This window comes from Meriones unguiculatus, chromosome 5 (genome assembly GCF_030254825.1).
Source record: "Meriones unguiculatus strain TT.TT164.6M chromosome 5, Bangor_MerUng_6.1, whole genome shotgun sequence".
NCBI lineage: Eukaryota > Metazoa > Chordata > Mammalia > Rodentia > Muridae > Meriones > Meriones unguiculatus.
In genome coordinates, this window is record NC_083353.1 from 97,354,550 (window position 1) to 97,375,436 (window position 20,887).

General features: G+C 37.7%; 1 protein-coding gene across 8 annotated transcripts in view; it reads left to right on the forward strand.

The window, feature by feature from the left end:
• The window catches only part of LOC110555893 (contactin-4), a 1,034,823-nt gene that overhangs the window by 440,982 nt on the left and 572,954 nt on the right, over positions 1-20,887 (forward strand). For 2 of the 8 annotated variants that reach the window (XM_060383873.1, XM_060383877.1), the window contains exon 1: positions 7,341-7,745. The exons of 4 other annotated variants lie outside the window; for them this stretch is intronic. The gene's annotated coding sequence lies outside the window, so the exon portion shown is untranslated. Of the gene's footprint in view, positions 1-7,340; positions 7,746-20,887 lie in introns of those variants that run through there. 2 more of the 8 variants (XM_060383876.1, XM_060383878.1) reach the window with 2 other exon arrangements.

A 20,887-nucleotide genomic window follows, 5' to 3' on the forward strand; every position in this document is an offset into this window, starting at 1 on the left:
CTGACCAAAGATCTCAGGCACAGATCAGAGGCGTCCATGATGCAGCATATTAGGGAAACAGCTGATTATAAATAATAATGACCTCAGTGGATGATGAGAAATGCAGTAAATCTTTTCTGAGCCAGACAGGATGATGGAGGGGACTCTACAGTAGTGCATAAAACCTGTGAGGGAAGCAGATACTGAGAGGTTCATTTCATATCCAAATAATTTAAATCAGCAATGAATTCAGTAGGTGCTCAATAAATATTTGTCGAGTCAGTAAACAAAGGCAGTGTGGAACTGATTTTCTAACAAAAGTTAGTGAATCACAGTGTGCTTATACCAAATATCAACTCCATATTCAAAATGTATTTATTTTAGAAGATGAGAATTCTCAGAACAGAGCATAGAAAATGATGCTCATCTATTTAGAGATAAAGACAGAGACAGAAAGAACATATATAAATGGCATTCAATTTGCCTGTGAGATGTGTCTGTTGTGTTGGCGGTGGGAGACAGAAAGAAGAGAGTAATAGAGACTGGTGTGACATTAAGAGATGGTTTTAGTGTTAATTATCCATCCCCTTGAAACCTACTGGTGTTGAATATTTACATGATAACTTGACAACAATGCCCATACCAGACAGCATATGCTGACAAGTAAAAACTCTCAGTACTAGGAATGGGTCACCTCTTTTGGAATTGTTAGTCAGTGAGGTCCCATTGACTCCCGAACCTTACAGGCTCTTGTAGTCATTCTTGTTGCCCTACATAACTTTGAAAGTAACACAACATACTTGAGTTGTAGAATATGAAAGAAAACTTAGATAGTACATACCTTACTTGCTAGTTTTCATGGTGCTAGAAAGTGCAATTCACACTAGTGAAGGAAAACAGAAAGCAACTGCCTTACCCAGATGTGATCCCTGCAAGCTAAAACAATATCTGGCCTGAGAAGATACGCCTACCCTAAAATAGTGGCACCAATGTAGAATAACTAATCACTTTCTAATTGGATTTAAGGCCCTCTCCACAAGTTAAATCTCATAAAAGACATCGATATCAGGCTGAAACACCTCTGGATATATAGCTCAAAAACCCTAGGGTAAAACCTACTACTATTATTTTGGTAAATGGACATGGAATTAAAACAATTCCTAATGCTTTATCCTTATAACTATAGATTAATTTTTACATGTCTCAGATTTCGTCAAAGACTCACAACTGGTGAAGATGCAGGGAATAAGGAACTGCAGAATGATCAGCTCCAAGTAGGACTTCTATATCATACCCCTCCTAGCATTTCACAGGGTTCAGTGCAAACTACAGGATTGGGGACAGTGGATAACAAAAAGGAAAATGTGTTCAGAGGACATAAGGAGGCAGTTACACATATACGAACCAATTGTGGCTGCGATGGCAAGCATAAGACTTGCTTAAATTCAATCCAGACAAAAGTCCCAGTATGAAGGATGAAGATGGACATGAAGTCTCAACCCAGGTGAGGAACTGTTTGGAGAGGTAGAGTAAGTTTCTTTTCTATGGGTGTAACCTCTGGTAGGTAGTCTATAATCCAGTGTATGGTCACATATCTGACAGTATATGAGAAACACAAATTGCACTCAATTGACTTAATTAAAAAAATTAAGCTATGAGAACCGGGCATGGTGGTACATGCCTTTAATCCCAGCACTCAAAAAGGCAGAGGCAGGCAGATCGTTGTGAGTTTGAGGCCAGTCTGGTCTACAGAGTGAGCCCAGGACAGGCAAGACTCCATTAAAAAAAAAAAAGTCTCAAAAACAAACAAACAAACAAAAATCCATAAAAACACAAACTCAAGTAGATAAGAAAATGAGGGTGAATCTGGGAGAATATGGAGGAGGAGAATGAAATATAATGAAAACATATTGTATGAAATTCTCTAACAATTAATTTTTAAAATGCGTTCTTAGTTCTATTTAGTTTTATGGGTAGATAGTGAAAAGATGACAATTTTATGGATTTATTGATGACTTTTGCTTAGTTGTCATTGGTAATATTGTTGTTCCTATAGGCCCACTGTTTGCATCAGAATCATGCCTTTTTGTTTTTTTAATTCTCTCCATTAATTAATTTATTCATTCACTTTACAGCCCACTTCCTCTCCTCCCAGTCTCTCTCTCTCTGTTTCTCTCTGTTTCTCTCTGTCTCTCTCTGTCTCTGTCTCTGTCTCTGTCTCTCTCTCTCTCTCTCTCTCTCTCTCTCTCACACACACACACACACACACACAACACAACCCTGCCCACATTCTCCCTTCTCCTCCAAAGAGATGGGGGAACTCCCCAATGGGGATCAACATGCCTGGCACATTAAGTCAATTCAGGACTAGGCACATCTTCTCCCACTGAAGCTAGCCAATGCAGCCCAGTTAAGATTACAGGATCCAAAGGCACACATCAGAGTCAGAGGCAGTACCTGCTCCAGTTGTTGGGGGACCCACATGAAAACCAAGTTCTATATCTGCAACATATGTGCAATGAACCAGTCCACGAATGCTCTTTGGTTGGCGGTTCAGGCTCTATGAGCCCCTATGGGCCCAGGGTAGTTGACTCTGTAAGTCTTCTTGTATAGTCTTTGAACTTTCTGGCTCCTTCAATCATTCAACCAACATTTCCATAAGACTCCCTGAGCTCTGTCTAATGTTTGACTGTTAATCTTTGCATCTGTTTCCATCAGATTCTGGGTTAAGCCTCTCAGAGGAGTTATGCAGGACTTCTATCTACAAGCATAGCAGAGTAACATTAATAGTGTCAGGAATTGGTTTCTTCCCCTAGGATAAATCTCAAATAGGGCCAGGTTTTGGTTGGCCATTCCCCAAATCTTTGTTCCATATTTGTCCCTGCATATCTTGTAGGGAGGACAAATTTGGGGTTGAAGTTTTTGAGGGTGAATTAGTGTCCTTATTTCTCCACTGAAAGAACTTCCTGGCAATAGGAAGTGGTGTCTTAAGACTCCTTATCCCCCACTGCTAGGAGTCTCAGCTAGGGTGACCCCCATATATTTCCCAGGGCCTCCCCTATCCCAGATGTCTGGCAGGTCTGAGAGATGCCCCTCGTCTCTGACTCCCTTTTTCTTACCTGGCCCTCTCTCCCCTGCCTTCCTACTCCTAAACCCCACCCCTGCTCCCTTTTGCATCCCCTCTTCTACCCAGTTCCCTCCCTCCCTCCACCTCCAATGACTATTTTATTTCCCTTCCTGAGTGAAATTCAAGCATCCTCCCTTGGACCTTCCATTGATTGATTGATTGATTATTGATTGATTCATTTGTTAAAATTTATTCACTTTGTATCTCCACTGTACCCCCTCCCTCATTTCCTCCTACTCCCACCGACCCTCCCTGTTCTCCCCGATGCCAGTTCCCTAGTCCCCTGATAGGGAAGGACCTTCTCCCCTTTTATCTGACCCTAGCTATCAGGTCTCATCAGGGCTGGCTGCATCATCTTCCTCTGTGCAGTGGCTGGCTCTTTGATCACCTCCCCCTGAAAGGTGCAGAACTGCCAAGGCCACAGAGGAAGACAATGCAGCCAGGTCTGTGAGATTTGATAGTCTAGGGTCAGATGGAAGTGGAGGAGGACTTCCCCTATCAGTGAACTGGGGGAGAAGCATGGGAGGAGAAAAAGGAAGGGAGGGAAGGATGGGGAGGAGATAAGGGAGGGTGCTACAGCTGGGATACAAAGTGAATAAATTGTAATAAATAAATAAAAATAAATAAATTTAAAAAAAAGTAAAAGAAAAAAGTCTATGTCAAAAAATACTTTCTGTTTATGTTGGAAGGAAGGACAGAATATTCTTAGGGTAAAGATTGTTGATCACTTCTTGAATGATAAGAAAATAAGCTAGTGCTTTTCAAACTTTATAGTAAAAGTAAAAAATACCCTTTGTCAAATAGTGTTATACACATAAAGAGGCACATACATGTAAGTAAACTTGCATATATACAGTCAGAGAAACATACATTAAATTAATACACTTATTTTACTAATGTTCACTCCATTTATGTGGACAATTACTTGTAGATATGTCACCCATTAAAATATAGGTCAGTTTAGTGTCATTTTGAAATGTTTTCACATAAATTATTTTCCCAGAGAATTTTAATTTTCTGATCCTTCTCCTTCTCAGTTATTATTGTAGAAATATGATCAGCTTTCGGGAAGTGAACATGGCACAGACTTCCTCATGCACAGCCATACTTTTAGCATATGTCTTGTTTGGTCTCATTACGTCTGTTTGGAAAAGAAAGTTTAGTCACTGCTGTACAGATTGTCATTCCAGTGGCTGTCCTGGGCAGCAATGTTTGTATAATTCTCTTCTTTTGAAAATTTGTTCCCAGCTGGAGAAATGTCATAGTTGTCTCAGCTTTTGACTCTGACTTTTAGTGAGAGAAATGAAGAAGAGGAAAATATGTCCCCTTTCTAGAAGATGCAATGAGCAATTGTATGCACATCTGGTGACTTACTGCTGAAGACTCCAAAGCATTTAAAAATATTGATTAAGTCTCAACCTGTTGGGAAATTGTTGCCATAACTTTCCTTTTGTCCCTAGAATTGCTGAGGCTCAGAGCTTTATTTAAGTTGCTGAATCCTGTGTTTAAGCCAGAAAGAGACCTCAGGAGCCCTGTTCCCCAGGTTCTTATTATCCTTGACAAGTGTTGTTAAAATTGCAGGCTCTTCAACATACAAAGAAAAACAGCATCATGCAATTTCAATGCAAAGATGCACACACATAACACACACAAACACACACATACACACACACGACTGTATGTATTTTGAAACAGATTTTAAATTGACATATTGCTTTACTTTTGCAAAAAAAAAAAAAAAAAGATTTGTAATTACTGTTTGGATTTTTTCCTGACCCTCTTTGGTATATTTATTTCAACATTAATTGGTTTAACCTGAAACCAAAGATTGTTCAAGTTTTAGTCATTTATTCTAACCCACTTCATATTTTAAGTGGAATGTCTCAAGGGAGATATGTATGAAGAATTCATGATAGTTAGAAATTCTTAGTTAGAAATTATCACCTGCCATTAAATATAAGTGCAAAGTGTGTGATGTCAGAGTGAGTGTATCACATACCATAATCAAAGATGAATCAAAGTAATTACCAGCCAAGCTTAGAGTAAATGGAACCCAAAACCAATTAAGCTATTTATTTAGACTGTACCATTCTATAAACACTTTAGTATTTTAATTTGCTCCTCTTTTCATCTGCTCCAGGAATACGTTTGATAATATGATGGAGAAGCACAATTGCTATTTAATTAACCTATTTTTGTCAGCACCTCATATGAGCTGCGTAAGTGGATGTGCTAAAGTCACAATAATGATGATCCTGATAAAAATAACAAAAGCGAAACTTACACCAGTCATTTTTACAATGATCACCAAACTGCAACACCCACAGAATAAAGGAAGTAGGTTGACTTACTGAAATTGACTTGGAAATCCTTGCAAATACATGTTTGAACCAACACGAAGTAATTAAGTTTAGGACAATATTAGCAGAGTCTAATTGCAGTCACATTGTTTCTGCCGCAGCATTCTGTTACTACTAAGTAGCATCGGGGTTGCAGTGCTGGGGAGGATCAGGATGCTGAAGCCCCTGGGAGCACACATCTTTTCCTAGGGAGGTAGTGGGAGAGGCACTCACCTAGTTAACAAAGTTATCACAGAATGTTGATCCACCTGTCACTTGTTGTCTAAGATCAGCCTCAAAGCTCTAAGACACATTGGTTCCTGGAGAATTAGAGCATGAATGTTTTCCACAAGAGCTAAACCAGTGATGAGGATGGCCACCTTTCTATTATTAGTTAATGTAAGAAGGGAAGCTGGAACAATCCAAATTAAGTAGCATGCTGCAGGTGTTAACTCAGTGGTAGAACACCTGCTCTGGGCCTGATCCTCAGGACTAGGAGAAAACAAACAAAAAACTCTTAGGGTAGGTAGAAGAGGAATCTACCCATAAAAGCACAGAGGTCTGGTCATTGACAAAAGGAAGGCAAATCTTGACCCTTCCCCTAGATGTTTTATTCTTGAGTAGACTTCATTAATTATAGTTACTTCGCCCACAACCTACCTCTTGTTTATTCTTTCACATAATCTCCAAGCTTTCAATGTCTTGAAGTCCTCTAAATCACAGCTTTGCAAACAGTGGATTCTAGACCCACTGTGGAAATAGAGGTCACCACTTTCAAATTGGGGCAATCAAAACTTCAAGACTAGCCTTGAACTAATGGTGATCCTCCTGCCTCGGCCTCCAGAGTGTTGTGTACCACATTAAATTGGGAAACCCACTTTCTAGTTCTTAGAACAGTGTTAGAATATCACTTTCAAAAGTTTTCAGAGACCTAGGCCAATGTTTTTTTTTTTTTTTTACTGTGTAGATAGCTGTGTGCTGTCTACATGCTTTTCTGAAAGGATGAACAGGTTTGCTCTGAGATCCAACTTGATTTCCTGCTCAGGTTCATATGAGAGCTGTTGATGTATGTGTTTACAGAAAGCAAGACAGAATGGAACTGTCGTATTGTATATCACCTATGTTTTCCCAGTAAAGCAGAGACCATAATTTAGGTGTGTGTCTCTCTAAATGTTTTTCCTTCTTTCAGATGCTCTTTAACTATGGGTACTTTGCATGTGGTGGGTGTTCAAGCTAGCTTGCAGGCACATTAGCCTTTAAGAACTATCATGTATTACCAAAAAAAGAATCTTTATATCCCAAACCTAGAGTTTGGTCAAATTTTCACAAATGTCTTCAAGGTCTGGAAAGTAGTCTACATAGGTGTCATTAAGAGTAGCAGAACTCTGATAAACATAGGAAATGTGACCCATTTAAAAGTACATTGAGATGCCATAGCACTCCAGTTTATAAGATTCAGGCAGATGCACTAAAATAGAGTATACAGCAGCAGCTCCTAGATTTCTTGGGACCCCAAGAAAGCTGCGGGACAGTATGCTTGAACATCCTGTTCCTTAGCCATTGGAGAAGCAGAGTTAGGTGTGGAAACCACCCCATAGGGAATGGACTTAGTTTAACCTGTCTTCCCACAGAATACACTCGAAAAGAATACACACAGAACACATTGCATCAAATCCGTAGGGGAATAACGCTGCAGCCTGCAGTCGCCCTGGGAGATGCTGGGAAACCGGAACAGACAAACCAAATCATCGCAGGGCAAACCCACCATATGTAGCAAACAACCAGTGCAATTATATTCTGCAGTAGAGGAATTACATAAATTGCCCACAGGGAAAGAAGCCTTAATCTCCACCCCTCCCAGCAAATCTACAGACAGCTGTGTGCTGTCTCTGTGTCTTTCTGAAAGGTTTAACACATTTGATCTGAGAACCAACTTGATTTCCTAATCAGGTTTGATGTGAGAGACCGGTTATAGATGTATGTGATTCTCCCGGTGTGCGTCTTTGATTCATGCGCTAATTACGTCGATCCTTTGGGGAGCACAACCACGGAGCTGGGTCCTCCTTGATTAATGCTGGCGGAGAGCCACGCAGCGCGGCGCGCAGCAGAGAGCGGCTCAGCAGCTCCAGTCCCAGCTGAGAATATGGTCCCATTATCTCCCAGCTGCCTAACCAATCCATAAGGGCCTGTTCTGCGTGGATGATCAGAGTAGTGGAAGCAGGGACTCGCTGAGAGGTGAAATCTCTTGTTTGATTTGCTGTAGCTTGTAAGACGAACTGGGACGCTTTACTTTAGAGTCTGTAAGTACCAAGTTCTCCCCAGAACCCCCTTCCCTATCGCTCCATGTGAATGCTACTTGGCAAGCCGTGTTCCATTTTCTGTTCCATTTCCTTGCTCTTTGTTGAATGTAGCTGGTGAGACAGTGTTATCTGTTTAGCGCTTGCTGTTTCTGTCAAACCTCTTAGATAACTGACTCATACCAGGCAAAACACACTCCAGAATGTCTTTCTGGGAGTCAAAAATAATTGACTTCGTTTTTTAATTTGGAGTAGGGGTATGCTCTCTACGGTATCCGGAGTAGTCAGAGAATATCTTTATCTTCTTCTCTAACCCTGCCAGAAAAAAAAATATAAGGCTAATGAATATGTGAAAAGATCATTTTTCAGGCACATCTGTGTTAGAGAAGCTGATCTCGGTATTCCCAAACTTTAAGATAGTTTATTTTTGCCTCTCTCCTGCCACTAGGAAATGTACAGCAAGAGGGAAAGTTTTGTGCTTTTTTTCTCCTGCTGTTTGTTTTGTTGCAACAGTTGCAAGTGTTTAGAAACTTTTCAAAAAGAAGGTTATATAAATCTGATATATTTATGAATTTTATAATTCCATTGAGTGCCTCTGTTTAGCTGCTGGTCACTGCCCTAAAAGGTAATGAATTGTTTTTTAAGCAAAAGCATACTACTTCAAAATAGAGTCATTTATCTTTTACTATCTATATCCTTGAATGGACTCTATCAGGTTAGTATTTGTTATTCACACAAGATGAATTGATTATAAAAAGCTATTAGAATTTAATATAGTTAATAGTATTTGCATGGTGTCTTTCAAAGGAGCATGGCTTCAGTAAAATTAAAGATTGTTATCATTGTGGGGAAAGATTTGTGGAATATTTTTTATATATGGGTTGCTCTAACCTATATATAAACCACATTTTTTACTGGATTAAAAATAGACTAATTGAGTGATTGTGAGAATGAATTTGAATAAACGTTATGAACCACTGGCACCAAGAGCCAATGCTAGTGTAGACTAACATGAGCTTGAAGCCATTCGTAGCCAAAAACCAGAACCATGCTTCCCATTGTGAACCCAACACCACGGCGCTCATAATCTTCAGAGTGGAAATACAGTCTGCCCGAACAGGCAGTAAGTTTCCAGGCAGAGGAGAACCACAGCCTGTGAAGCATGAAAGTGTCTCAGGGAGTATGTTGTCATTTGATTCAGCTGAGGAGGCCAATGAGAGAGAGAGAAGACTCAAGATAGACGGGTGCTTCTTGAGCTCAGGTATTCTCAGAGTTTGAGGTTTGGGACGAAAAAAATAAATCACAGCACCCCAATAAAAGAGTGAGTTTTGGGAAAATGAAGTCATGAAAGAGAGACTTGTAGTACCGTTGAGCAGTGAACTATCTCAGGCATACACTGGCTGAGAACTCTGGACCCTGAAAAAAAAAAGTGGCTTCCTTAAGAGTCATGCACTTGAAATCTGAAATAACAGCCAGCTGGATTTGAAGCTCAAGTTTTTCCTAGATGAAGAAATAGCCTCAGACCAAAACTGACTTTTGAATGTGATGACTCTGGGACACTTAATTATGTTTTAAAATAGTTGCTGGTCTTTCTCTTGCTCATTCAAGTTCATGGTCTTGGACTGACCTATTTGTTTTAAGGACATGACAGGAACAGAAGCAGGGTTAAAGTCCCTTTGTTTCTGTTGCTTTTAAACAAACGTTTGATCTCCGAATGGCTACTTTAGTTCATGCTGTGTTTGGATACTTTTCCTAGTCCTTCAAATATTTAAAAATTTCAAATCGTGTATTTTTTTATGGTATTCAGTTCATGTGTGGTTAGTCAGTCATAAATCTCAGAATATATGCAAGATCTAGTATGCTGCTGCTACTTGCTTCTTTCAAAATGTTTGGGGTTATTTTATAAATGTTGGGAAATGGTATCCTTGGTTGTGTTTAACCTGTTTAAAAGTAGGGTGAGTTTAAATGCTCTAGGACCTGTTTCAGGGTCTGCTGGCTCGACAGATGGGGAATCCAGATGGGTATTGCATACACCTTTTAAGAGGTGCTTTTAAAACCATGGTGATTTGATTGGTCTTCAAAATAAGTTTAAAGTGCTATAAAAGTGATGAACAGATGAGTCCTCATTTTATGTACAGAGATAGTATGTCTCTGGAGATGCCTGTATATATGCAATCTACCCTGCTCTCTTGCAGACAATATCTATGATACACAAAGTACACTATCCCTTACCCCTCAGCACCTCAAAACTTGTGACATTGAACAAAATGAAAGGGTCAAACGAATAGGGATGTACCAGCAAAGAAAGCCGTGTTTTCTTGGAGCTATGGGCAACATAGAAAACCTTCCCAACACCCTGAGCTGTGTTTGCAAGCAGGGCCTCTTTACAGACAGATTGTACCGTAGCCTTCTTTAACAGAGTGGACCAGGCACTGTGAGATGAGACATGGAATTTCGTAATGTGTCCTTACAGCATATAAAAAAAAAATAAAAAAGTGAATGTGGTTGCCTGAAAAATAAAGAATTTGGTAATCCTAATATTTTGGGAGGCTATAAATTTTGCATGTTTAGACTGTGTACTAACCAGGTATGTACTCCACAGGTTGTTTCTAGTAACCCGGAAGATTTGATGTGGACTTCTTACACTGTTTAATCTCCCTGTACCTTTGTGTCCACATATAAACTGGTGTCATTTCTAAGATCCCTTCTTAGTTAGAAAAGGCTACGAACTCAGGATGCCTCATTCTAAGCTCTCATTCCATTAACACTCTTCCAGTTACCTTGGGAATGGGGGAAAATGGAATGGTGTTTTCAAGCCAAACAAGATCCCAGTAATCATCCAGCCTCTGCCTGGCAAGCGTGTGGGTTATAGATAGGTATTTACTGCTATACATGGCTCTTTTCTTTCCTTCATTTCCTGATCCTTGTCTCGGTAGAGCCCACCCACCATATGCATACAATGGTTCTTAGTCTCCACTTTATTTTTTTTCCCTGCCTTGTTCTTTTTCTGGTCCTCACCTATTCCTTGCATTCCCGTTGGTTGGTTTCCGTCTGCTAGAAGAAAAGTTTTCTGAGGTAGAAACAATATGCTGGGATACTGCTCTTCTGTGGAATAGCTTCTTATTCTTTCTCTCTCCTTGTGTGTGTGTGTATGTGTGTGTGTGTGAAAGAGAGAGAGAAAGAGAGAATTATTTGTGTTTATCTATGATGTGCATGTGTAAGTGAGGGCACATTCGTGTTATGGTATTCATGTGAAGGCCAAAGCACAGCGTTGGGTGTCAGTCCTTGCCTTTCAACTTGTTTTATGCATGTGTCTCTTTGTTCTTTGCCAATGGGTTACATATACTGTGCTACTTGATGAGCTCCTAGGGAATTCTCCTGCCTCAGCCGCCCATCTCACTGTAGGAGTACATGTGCGTGCTACCATATACAGCTTTATGTGGACCTGGGAATTCAAACTCAAGTCCTCATATTTGTATGGCAAGTGCTTTATGTGACAAGCTATCTCTTAGTTCCATGCATTACATGTTCATAGTCTTAGATATGCATGGGCAAAAAGGATAACTTTAAAAGTTACCATTGTTTATAGATAACCAAGTATATTTTGAAAATAAGAGTATATTAATCTTACATTCTACGTAAAAGATGCTTAAGAAGGACTCGGTTTTATAAGTTAACCTAAATTTTCTCATTTTAAAATTACAATTTTTCCATTGGAAATTTCAATTCCATGCAACTGGATATTGAAGAGTTTTACTTTTAATAGAAAGAGGCAGGTGCAATCAAAGGACCTTATATTTCCCCAGAAAATTACTGTCTTGCCCAACTCTATGGAAGATAAGATTCAGGTCCATGGCAACAAAGTCATATAAGCAACTTTCAGGAAAATTTAAGTAAAGTTAAATAAAATACCTACTGGAGAATTTGCTTATGACCAACTGATTAATTGTAATCCCAGAACTGCTCAAGGCCAGATAAGCCTCTCAGTCACAGTGGACAGAGGATGAGATTACAAAACCTATCAGCAATATTTTGGGAGCTTCTTGATGTATCTGAGCCAAACGGTAAATAAATTCCATGTGAAATGCAAACTTGGCAACAGATATTACAATAGGCTAAGTTAATTCAGAATTTCTGCTTACAGTATGACGATTGTAGCCTTTATGCTTTTTTCACTGTTAAATGAAATAAAATATGCACTGGCCATGTTGTTGGAATGACACAAATAATTACATAATAATGCTGTACTTAAGAGTTGACATTTCCTATATTTAGGTAGTTTTATTTTTAAATATTAGTTGTACTCTAGGATGAATGTTAAGTGGCTATCAAGAGACAGTGATAGCTCACGAGGATAACTATTCTTCCATATCAGAATTATGTTTTGATAGCTTTTAAATATTAGTTGGAATAATAATTTTCTTCTAATTTTTTGTCATTAGTAAATCTCAGTATATGCATTTTACTGTTTTGGAGTTTTAATGTGAATGTCATCCTGTTGTAGCTGTAGACTGTGTTTCATGCCTCCATGCAGAGGATAAAATTAATTTTCCAAATCCCATAAAGCTGAGTAGATGTCCCGGCTTTTAAGGCAGCAGGTCAGTTGTAAGTGAAATTTGCAATGAGAGATAATTCATCTGTTTTATAGTTGTGTGTCCTATGACCAAAGTGATTTTGTGCTTATGAACTATTGCAACACAGAAACTATATATAAGGACAAGAGATAATGTCTGGTAATCTGTGCCTCTCTAATCCTTGATTATAAAGTTAGCCCACAGTGCTAGAACACTACTTTAGGCTTTAAACCAGCCTTTTTAATGACTTGAGATGTTTGATCCGCTTAATTAATGGATCCATTGGTTTGAATTTTTCTCGTGTAGTTAAGAAAGTAATACTGTAAATTGGACTTATGGCATTAGATTTCAGAGATGCTTTCCCACGTCTTTGTCTCCAGGTGAAGGAGGAATGCAAACCCTTCTGCATGTAGCACAGAAGTTCTGCTGTTTTTGAGGATGAGGTGGGAAAATTTATTGCTGTAATGTTGCATAAAAAGCTAAGAAGAAAATGTTTTTTTTTTTTTTTTAATGGTTAGGTAGGAAATGCAGAGTTACATATTTGAAAGCAATTGCAGAATTTATAGAAGTTAACTGTGTTGGGTATTAGTTTTAGAGTTTGCTGGAAGAAAATCTTATATTGGTGGATAGAAATGTGGGTGCCCTGCAGGCAGAAAAGTAGTGTAAATACGATAGTGGCAGAATTAGTGGAAGTGGATTGTGGATAAAAGTGTTGTGGCTTTGGGCCACAAATGAAAACAGTGGGTGAATGGGTGAAAAAACATACCCTATGTATACGCTGTGGGAGGAATCCCAAAAGAGTGGGCCTAGGCATCACTGAGTTACTCTGCTCATAATTAAGAAATCTGGATCAATGGAGACATGGTTGGAGAGAGGAATGCTTCTGGCTCTTGGGCTTTGCTAGCTGGCAATCTTTAAAAATACAATTGTTGTAAGTAAAGTGGGCACTGTGCCACTAGATTTAGTTCTCCTTATTTTAACAAGGATTTCCAGACAAATATGTGGGTATATCCTGTCTAGTCAGGTGGATGTTGGTAAACAGTTTTCTGTGGGAATTTGTGCAGCTACTCTTAAAAATTGTCAGTCTGTCTCTGTGATCCGATTCCTGATTCTGATGTTTCTAATCCACTGCCCTGTTGTCTTTGCTCATTATCTAAAACAGTTGTACAAGACTGGGTGAGGAACTGATTCCTAGGAGGCTGATTTTATTAAATCATTTTAATTGCCCTGGAAGGAAATTTATAATCCTCAGTGTTGGGTGGGATTGTAACACCACTCTACTGAATGGCATCATGCAGTCATTCCAGCTTTCCTCCACCAAGTGTCTTATTAAGATTAATATATTTCTGTCTACCAGGGATTGGATAAGTGACATTATCTGCTGGACATGTACCTCTGTTCCAGGAATTAAACACAGTCTTTTGCAAGAATGTAGAATCCAAGGTGATCAGGATTTAATGAATGTTTATGTCCCTTGAAGACTAGGAAAGCTACTCCCACAGAAATGCCTGACACCAGGGATGAAAACAACCACCATCTCCCAAAAGAGAAAAATCACATATTCAAATATGATCTCTAACTTCTGGCTTGAATGTAAAGTGTGAATCCGGGGGTTAAAAGTGTGTGACTCTGACCCCCCTCCAGCAGTCTGACAGTTTGCTTACAGAGAAAAGCATCAGTTTTCAACTTTCATAGCTATTCTCTTTTATGTCCCCCTCCTTTACTTTTGTCTAACAGAATCCACATGGGTATTCAGTTGATTGTTATAGTTAACCTCTTTCATAGTATGGTAGTCCTTCCCTTTTGTGGAATGTCAGTATGTTTAAGAGATGTAAAAGCCTTAAAAGCAAGCTCCCTTTCAAATTATTTTTGGGATTCTAGTTTACAGACTAATAGCTGTGTTTATGAGCATTCAAGATATGATCTTTGAAACTTTGTAGTATTTGTCAAAGATTATGATAAAATAATACATAAGTTGTCATTCTTTTAACAAATCATTTTCACTGCATGGGAATCCTATTTGAGATGTTCATAAAAGTAATAGACTGAAGTGTATTTAACTTCAGGAACATTCATAATTTTATATACCACAGTATTTAAACTCAACATAATTGGGAAAAGAGGGGATCAGGTTGAAAGCCTGGCTAAGGCCCTAAAAATCTCTCTGAAATATATATTTGGAAAATTCAAGCTTTAGTTTGCAAAGGTTTGAAATTACTTCATCTAGTAGAATGTTGAAACTCAGGTAGCTATTTTTAATGAATATGTTCAAAGGAATTAAATATGTATCTATGTATCTATGTATATATATATGTGTGTGTGTATGTATATACACACATGCACAAAGATCATGTTCTTATATGTATGTACATTCTGATTTAGATTACGAATTTTAATTTTGTCAATAATAAGTTTTAAAATACAGTCCTGAAGCTGTGTTGATGGGCTACAAACTTTCCCTTCTCAGAGACTCAGACTGGGCCTGAGAATTCAATGGTAAAAAGTAGATGAAAGAAGAAACCTTATTTCACATGTACCCTTTTGGGGGGTTGTTTGTTTGATTGTTTTTGGTTGTCATTGTGTTTCGCTGGATGTTCCTTCCTGCATAGGAAAGTGAAGATACAAAGAGGTGGCACAATATAGTGTTTATCTATTGAGCTGACCTAAAAGCATTTGAAGAAAAGTAGCTAAACTATGTGATAAACAGAGAGCATAAAGCTTAATTTAATGCAGTTTTAATGTACAGAAATTTCCAGACCTGACGCAATGTCTTGGTTGATAAGTTTCTTTCTTTGGGTTTAAAGTTGAAGGAGGATGTCGTTGCCCTTGGATCTACTTTTGTAAAGCAAAGGGAAAGTCATAGTGCCCTTCTTTCAGTATTGATTTTCAAATATCCGTGGCTCATAATAATCATTATGGTTGTCAAAAGACAAAATGGCAACAAATTTAGCAGTAGATCACATTGATTTTTATTTGCAACTCATGAATTATCTCTCACTCTATACTACAAAGTAGAATGATAAGTTCTGCAAGGCAGGGAATGAACCATGGGTCTCATAAGATGGAAACAAGCAGAAAAAAAAATAGAATTGATCAATATCAGGTTACCTTTTTTTTTGAGTACTAAAGCAGAAAGAATGAGTAATTTGCTGACCCTGTTGGACTGGAATTTCTTATCACGAAAAAAATAGTTTGAAGGCTCTGCTTCCTTGAAATTGCAGTCTGGTGTTGCAGCATTTAGCATAGCTGACTCTTTTCTTTTGGTCTGTTCTGATAGGCCCAGAATAGGAGCTGGGATAAAAATTAAAAAGCTCCTCATAATTTTGTGGAATATGTACAGCACTGACATATTTGGGGATGTTATTTTACAGCATCCTTTAAAAATGACCCCGATTTTCTGTAAATGACGTCCTAACTGATGGGAGAATGGTGGTATACAAGCATGGAATCATAGGTTTGACTGAACATAATCTTTAAATTGTTTCATAAGTTCCTATTCTGATAGATCCCCAAGGTTGATCCATGATAGAATGACTATCCTGTCATATTTTAGAATGAAATCTACCAGAGCCCCATATATTTTTCACTATAAGATATTTACTTGTATTTCATCTCAGATTCTATGTGCATGTCTCATAGCTCAAACTGTACTGAGAATCACAGAGCCTATATCAGAGACCTGTAGAAACAAGACTAAACACAAGACCATTATGAGGTAGACCAGTTGTCAGTCAATAGGCAATCCAAAGGGTTTCTTTATGACTCTGTATAAATGAACATCCTAAATTCTATTCCCATGTAAAATCATGGGGACAGTTGGGACACATTACACAGGTTGTAATGATTGCTATATTTTTTATTTTTTCATTTATTTATTTATTTATTTACTATTACAATTTATTCACTTTGTATCCCAGCCATAGCTCCTCCCTTGTCTTCTTTGAGTCCCGTCATCCCTCCCTCTTTTCACCCCATGTCCCTCCCCTAGTCCACTGATAGGGGAGGTCCTCCTCCACCTCTGTCTGACCCTAGCCTATCAGATTTCATCAGGATTGGCTGCATTGTCTTCATGTGTGGCCTGGCAATGCTGCACTAACTAAAATGCTAAACATAGCTTTCAACTCCATACACATCTTTAAATTCTCATAAAATTTTATAATGATATTTCATCTCTGTTGTAGAAAATATAAATGTTCATAAGGTAAAGAGGCATGAATGTCACCTAAGAGGAAAATATAAAAATACTGTGTTGACTCTTAGAGAAAAAGAAAAAGGATGAAAGAAACCATGTTAGAGTTATTTGCAAGACTATTTTACACCCTAGTATATCTTAATTGTTATTTCATAGCAGTGAGATTTGACAGCTCACATTTTATGTATTCCAGTATGAAGTTAATGAAACAGCATTCTGTAGTATATATATATATATATATATATATATATATATATATATATATGTGTGTGTGTGTGTGTGTGTGTGTTACAATATCTGAATAATTCAGTTTATTAAATGATAATTGCAGTAATTGATCTTATTAACATATTTGACATTTGTATGTTAAATTAGGCCTGAATTTCATCAGTCATGAATTCTACTATTGAAAGTAATACTTTTTTTGTTGTTATATATCTTTCTTCTCTTATATAACTTAGACTAATGGGGCAAATAAAATATAAATATATATGTATATGTATATATGTATATATGTATAAATATATATGTATATATATATATATACGTATACATATACATATATATTTACCTACTCACTTGATTATATCATACTTGGGCAGAAAGATGGTTTGATTTTCACAATTTTTTAAACAAAGGACACATCCTAAATTCTATTGCAATATGCATTTTAGAAATTGTGTCTGCTGAAGGAACATAAATCTAATGCTATGGTGTTTAAGATAGTTTTTTTACATACTTTGTAGTAAATAGAGTTACAGTTCTACATTCATTCATTAACAAAATACTACTATATATTCATTAACTTGTCCTGGAGTATAAGGATACAAAATGATCAAAACCATACAGGGTTTGATTTCCCTACCAAGAATATGTATATTCTAATGATATATGCATCTGGATTAAAAAGGCAAAGACATACTCTATGGGCTCCAATAGTTCTTTGGTGACTTATCTTTCTTTTTACCCCTTCCCTTTATTCTTTCACTCTTTCTTTTAGATGAATACACATCTGTGCTAAGTCAATTCTGTATGGTCACATGAAGTACAGGGCTGCTTTTCCAGATTTTTTTTATCTTTGTGTGTGTGAACCCAAATGGGCTGAAATGGCCAGTTGGTGCACCTTTATTTAAAGGTTTTTGTAAGTGGGTCATGAAGGTACCAAGGCAGATGTTTAAACTTCACCTATTTTCTTTCAGTGAACAAAGTTTGACACTGACAACTCAACAATTCATTCATTTTTCAGATATTTTTCTATCCACTTGCCTTAAATGATCCAGTTGGCCAAACAGTGTTTTTAAACCCATTTATAGTTCTCTAAATCAGAGAACAACAGTCCCTCCCTTGATAAGATTTTAAGTAGAGTTGAATTAATATGTAGGAAAATATTTTCAGCTCTTTTGAACAAGATGTTTTGTAACTTCAAAGCACTATTACTATTAAAGATAATAATTTAGAAGTAAATATTATAGCAACTAAGCTCAAAGAAGCTTTTAGTGAACTATTTCCATTTCAATGTGTAAAAAGAAAATTGGTACTAAAATACAGTGTCTCTCTGCCATGTAATTTTGATTCCCCAAGTCTATTGACTTTTCTCTCTCTTCTCACTTCCTTTTGACAACTCAGGAGCTGACTTAAGCTTCGAAGTGGCCAGTTAGAGGTATGTGCCAAACAGGTGACAGCTTTGCATTTCCCCCTAATATCTGGCTGCTCTGAAGTGACTAACTGTGCCAGTGTCTGATGTCATTTTTCAGAAGCACCAAAGCGGACATGCTTGTTACTAAGAGCAGTTGGGTATGACCTTTGGCAAAGTATCCCTGACCCCATGTGCTTATAGGAAATAACAGGAAGGATTAATATTACCCTTTGGAGCCAGTGAGTCCAATCATCTTGCTCCCTAATTAAACACAGGGTATTCAGGGACACATTCACCATTATTGGAGAAGTAAGTCTCCTGCTGACATTTATTCTGTTTGCAACCTTCTTAATAAATTAATTCTATACAAATATACTCACATATATAATATATAATTTATGATATATAATTGTATCACTTCATATATCAAATGCCTGTACATATACATGCATTACAAGGAACCTTGTGCAAGCATCATATAATGTACTCCCAAAGTCTGAGATACTTGTACACACATACACTCTTCTTAACTGAAGCATTGCCCCATAGTTCATAGCTCTTGGCTCTGTGTAGAAATAAGGAGGGAACAAGGAAGGGAGAAGGAAGAGAGAGTTTAGATAGATAAATGATAGGTTGATAGAAAGAATTAATATGTATATGTACATAGAAATAGTGAGAGAGAGAAAGACAGAGACACAGACAGACAGACAGATATATCGATAATAGATGATGAAGGCCAAAGTAACTAAGAGAACACATTTTGTTTTATTTTATTACCTGTGAGGTTTTATACTTAACACTCCAGAAATCCTAACTTATATAAAATTCTAACATAGGTTAAATTAAGGCAGCATCTTCCTTTATTTTATTTTATGATTTTAAAGTGAGATTTATTTATTTCAGGTTTTAGTTGTGGGCTTAAAGGCAAGTACAGCACCTACTTTTATCTAAAAGGATAATCACTATTAATTTCAGTAATTTTGGAAGATATGGATGTCTTAAGCATTAATCAAACTATCTCTGAAGATATTTGTGTTAAGATTTAGATTTTAGTGATATAATGCACTACTTCCATCTTAAATTATAGTAAAGAAAGTTTCTTGCAAGTCTATTGCCCAAATTCTGATTTATGACATGTAACAAAGCATCAAATATCATAGGTAATTGCTTTCTATCCAGACATTCACAAAGAAGGTAATGTAGTATTTGAAAGTCAATGGACTTTTACTCAGTATTAACAAGGAGTTTGTCTTTCCATGGAAACTCTAGGATATGCTATAGCTTTTTGTTTGTTTGTTCTTTTTGTTTTTCAAGATATGATTTCTCCCTGGCTGTTCTGGACTCACTCTGTAGACCAGGCTGGCCTCAACTCACAGATGACCACATGCCTTTGCCTCCCAAGTACTGGGATTAAAGGTGTGCACCACAGCAGACTGTGTTGTTATTTGAAATAAAAAAGGGGAATCTTTTGAACTAACAATTATATATACCCATCAAGAGAGAGATTAGCATTTAAATTTGCATAAACTGTGGAAATTTATGGAATCTCTGCTTTCAATTCCAGAGATATTGGATGTATCTTTTTAAATTTTTATCTTAATTACAGTTTATTGACTTTGTATCCCCAGATGTAGCCCTTTCCTTCATTCCCTCTCAGTCCCCACCCACTCTCCCTCATCTCTTCCTTGCCCCTCTCTAAGTCCACTGATAGGAGAGGTCTTCCTCCCCTTCCATCTGATCTTTTTTTATCAGGTCTCATCAGGCCTGGCTGCATTGTCTTCCTCTGTGACCTAGTAAGGGAGGTCAAAGAGCCAGCCACTGAGTTCATGTCAGAGACAGTCCCTGTTCCCCTTACTAGGGTACCCACTTGGATACTGAGTTGCCATGGGCTACGTCTGAGCAGGGCTTCTAGATTATATCCATGCATGGTCCGTGTTTGGAGATACAGTCCCATAAAAGACCCCTGTGCGCAGATATATTTGGTCCTTGTGGAGCTCCTGTCCTCTCGAGGTCTTACTAACTCCCACTTCTTTCATATGATTCCCTGCACTCTGTCCAAGGTTTGGTTATGAGTCTCAGCATCTGCTTTGATGCACAATGGAATACTACTCAGTAATTAAAAACAAGGAAATCATGAAATTTTCAGGCAAATGGTGGGATCTAGAAAAGATCATCCTGAGTGAGGTATCCCAGAAGCAGAAAGACACACACACAGTATATACTCACTTATAAGTGTATACTACACTTATAAGATAGGATAAACATACTAAAATCTGTAGACCTAAAGAAGCTAAAGAAGAAGGATGACCCAGGGTAATATGATCAATCCTCACTTAGAAAGACAAGTGGAATGGACATTGGAAGTAGGAGAAAACAAGAAACTGGACAGGAGCCTACCACAGAGGGCTTCTGAAAGACTCTACCTAGCAGTGTATCAAAGGAGATTGGACGGATCTTGATGTAATACCCAAGCCTGGAGGTTTGCTACTCAAAGGCTTGTGAAGTAAAAGATTTAATGTTTGAGCTAAGATACATGGTGTCTCTAGAATACTGGAAATTAATAGACATACTAGAGACAAAGGAATGGGCTCATATGGAGTATTCTAGAGCATTAGGAAAGTTAATAATGCTTGTTTTGTTTTTATCCTCTAGATTATGAAAAGAAAGTGCTAAATTGTTTAATCTTTGCACCATGCAGGATGCCACACTTTCAATTAATTCCCCTTAGTAACATTACATATTG